This window comes from Carlito syrichta, unplaced genomic scaffold (genome assembly GCF_000164805.1).
Source record: "Carlito syrichta isolate Samal-C Ts95f unplaced genomic scaffold, Tarsius_syrichta-2.0.1 Scaffold276260, whole genome shotgun sequence".
NCBI classification, from domain to species: domain Eukaryota; kingdom Metazoa; phylum Chordata; class Mammalia; order Primates; family Tarsiidae; genus Carlito; species Carlito syrichta.
The window spans coordinates 746-4,425 of record NW_007220356.1 but is presented as its reverse complement, the minus strand read 5'-3'; the positions used below and the strand labels follow the sequence as shown (position 1 = coordinate 4,425).

Below are 3,680 nucleotides of genomic sequence, written 5' to 3'. Positions count from 1 at the left end.
TGATTTTTTGATTTATTGTAGAGATGAGGTCTCGCTGCCCAGGTGGGTCTCGAACCTGCAGGCTCAAGCAATCCACTCACCTCAGCCTCCCAAAGGCGCGGGATTACAGGCTCAGCCACTGAGCCCGGCAAAACAAAGATTTTTGAGACAGCCTCTCTGTTTGCTTAATAGGGTGGGAGTTTCCCCTCATTTTTGGTCGACATTTCTGGGATGAGAGTCCCCTGCTCTCCAGAGCACTCTGTGGAGCAGCTGCTTCGGGGTTCTGTGGTTCAAACAAGCAAAGTCTGCAAGAGGACTAAGGAACAAATCATCATTTTCCTGCCATGGCCCCTGCATTACCCATGGAGAGCTAAGGAAGTACAGACAAGCCAGGGAAGGCTCAAAGGGAAAGGGAGACACAGTATTCCACCAAGTTCCCAAAGGGAAAGGGAGCAAATCATTCTGAAAATGTTGGATACTGGAACACCCTTTGAGATTCACCACACACTGTTGAATCAAACACGGTTTAACTTTATTTAACCTACTATCTCCCAAACTTATTCAACTTGTTTAACCTGCTTCCCACAACACCTACAAGCATCCTACAGAATGCTGTTTCATACTCTGTGACAAACACTGAGTTTCGGAATCGAGAAGTTAAACTGAAGCCTGATCTGAACCAGTAATCTGAGGACTCACGTGGCCACTCTGGGCCTCACTTTCTCCTTCTGAACCAAAGAAGCAGTGGTCTGAAGTAGCCAACATTGTTCTAGCCATATTCTGTAGCTTGAATAAAGAAGGAATACAGGCCGGGGAGAGAATCGTGACAGAACCTCCTCTTAAACAGAAACTTTTCATAATGCAACCTGAAGGCATTCCCTTTGCTGAAAAAGCTTTAAGGAATTCTTTCCTGCAAGAGGTAGTCCTCTGCATGCTATGGAGTTAACTGAGTAGGTTCAGATGCACGAAGAGACTCTCCTTAACATGCAAGAGGAAAAGTTGATGTTTCTTAGCTCAGGAACAGTGTCCTGATTTGAATATTTCCTGGCTCCACCCAGTTATGCAAGACCACTTATCCTGGGTCAGACTACCCTAGATCTGCAGCTTCAGGGAAAGCCCTGCCTTTCCTGGCCTTTATAAGGCTTGGTGTTTTCTGGGTTTTTACAGAGACAGTCTGGCTATGGCCTATGGTCTTTTCAGAGTCCTTCATTCACTTACTGTCCCTCCATAAGCTACTCTTTTGTTTTGGGTTTAGGCCACTGATTCAACTAGATCTCACCATATTTAGTTATAGGCATATACACAGATATACTTGCAGACACTCTGTATCCCACCCAGGAGGCAACATGGCACAGTTGAAAGACATAAAAAAGTCAAAGAGTGTGATTGATTTTACCACTCATGAGCTATACGCAAGCCTTGGATTCTTCATCTGTAAAATGGGGATAACCTTGCAAGTTTGTTATAAGAATCAGAAGTCATTTGAGTTAAGTAACTTGTCTGTAGTATACAGTAGTTGCTTGATAAATGGTAGGTGTCATCATCATTGTCACTGGTTAGTCCTTTCTTGTTTTTGCACTCACACTGGCAAAAATTCATATCTAGCTCATTAACAGAAACATTATTCTCACTCTTCTCTCTACATAGACATCCACTTTTCTTTCCCTGCCATCTTGGCTACTGAGCGATTACTACATATTCAGTGTGGGAAATAGAAACATTGCCCTCTCATCCACAGACGAAACATCCTACCACTGGACCGGATGTTCACAAAAGAATCCTTTGATTTTTAATTTATGTATTCATTTATTTAGTGTTGGTCTCTTCGGCTTCCAGCACAACAGCTGGAGGTAAAGCTCTGCGGGTCATGTGCGTCCCAGCTAGCTCCATTGACAGTCCCTGCCACACTGAAGGCATGCTGCCTCTGTACAGAGCACTCAGGCAAAGGGCTTGCTCCCCACACCCGGACCTGACAACAAGGATGGGAATGGGCGGATTGGGCAGCAACTGATGCCTGGCAAAGGCCAAAGTCAAGTTTTTTGGCACTACCTTTTTCCAACAGCAGAAAAGTGGCGTCAAAAGTCTGCCTTGGGGCATGCCTTCCAGAGTCAAATCTCCATTGTGTCAGCTTGAAAGTGTCCAATTTCAGATGGAGCCATTTTCATTATTTTAACCAATATCTAATTAAAAAGACTATTTCCACCTTGCATGCATGCACATACTTTGTTAATTCTGGTGGGAATTATGCAAGTTCAGTGAGCAATAATTAGATACCTTAATGAGGAAATGTATAGTTTCTGTAACCATTATTTATTAAGCTTTTATGTACCAGTTCATACTTTGAAAACCCTTTACAGTCATCAGTGTGGCACCATATGGGTGAGGTCAATAAATAGAGTTCTGTTTCTCTTAGAGATGTTGTTTTTCAACTTTTATGACCTGGGTGCAAACCTTTGAAGAAACAGGCAGATTCTCTTATAAACTCGTATCAATGTGATGATTATAGTTAACATCCTAAACAGACTCTTTAGCTACTTAAGAGCACAGTTTATGCACATAATTCTCCATCCGGTGAATTTTTTTCCCTTTATTATCTTCTTTTCCTTCTTGTGGCTGTATCTCATAGTTTTCACTTGCAATAACCCCAAGGAATCTCTTCAGCATACTGGTTGTGCCACCTTAAGCTACCTATTGACAGAAGACTGAGAAGGCTGAGGGCCTGGAGATATTCCTTAATATTGCAAATATTTCAAATTTCCAGCGCATTCCACATACACAAGATGATTTTTTTTACCATTGTGACACATGCACTTTATTGACCGCCACTGTAGAGAAGTGTGAATACAAACTGCTGTATGAGGGGCCGAGGTAAGGGGAAGAGAATGGAAGGTCGGGCACATAGGGCCTCGCGGTGGCAGATGATGAACTCCACGTTGCCTCAGTCTACTGATACACTACGAAGATCAAGACTGGAACAAGGATGACACCAGTGGTCCCAAGGATGCTGAGGATCAGGGCCCAGATGTTCAGGCACTTGGCAGTGGAGGCTAGGCCTGGGCCCCGGTCACGTTGCCCACCATCTTCCTGTCCCTAGCCTGAGCCAGTGGAGCTGGCCGAACTGGCCGAGCTGGCCGCAGTTCACAGGCAGCTCCCTGGATGCCCCCGGGGACCCACATGCACCTTCACGGAGTAGGCAAAGGCGTTGAAGCCCAGACAGCAGATGTTCAGGAAGAGTGTGTTGAACAGGGACCAGACGATGTGGTCGGGCACGCAGGGTTTGCTGTGGATGTGGATCACGGTGGACGTCGTGAGAGCAGAGCTGTGGGATATCCCCAGCACAGCCCCTTCGTGCTCCTCCTTGAGCAGCTCATAGCAGCGCAGGCGCTGGCCGAAGTGAAGGTCTGGGAAGTGTGGTGCATGGTGTGGAGGCAGGAGCAGCTGTCGGTTCAGATCCACAAGATGATTCTTAAGATTATTAGAATAATCCATGAATTCAGGATAGTCAGTGGTCTACTAGGTATGGACATTAATGACCAATACTTCTCACTTCAGCATAAATGGACCCTCTTCCTACTGTACCCACTACTTTGCAAGACAGCATTTTTTTGTTTCTCAGAATCATCTTGGAGTTAATGTGAGATTGTCACTATATACAGATAAGGAACTGAGGCTCAGAATCACAGTGACTTTTCAAGAGTCAT

At 45.0% G+C, this 3,680-nt stretch overlaps 1 pseudogene; it reads right to left on the bottom strand.

Annotated features, from left to right (window-relative positions):
- Positions 1-2,922: 2,922 nt before the first annotated feature.
- Positions 2,923-3,468, bottom strand: LOC103254349 (annotated as a pseudogene).
- Between the last annotated feature and the right edge of the window lie 212 nt (positions 3,469-3,680).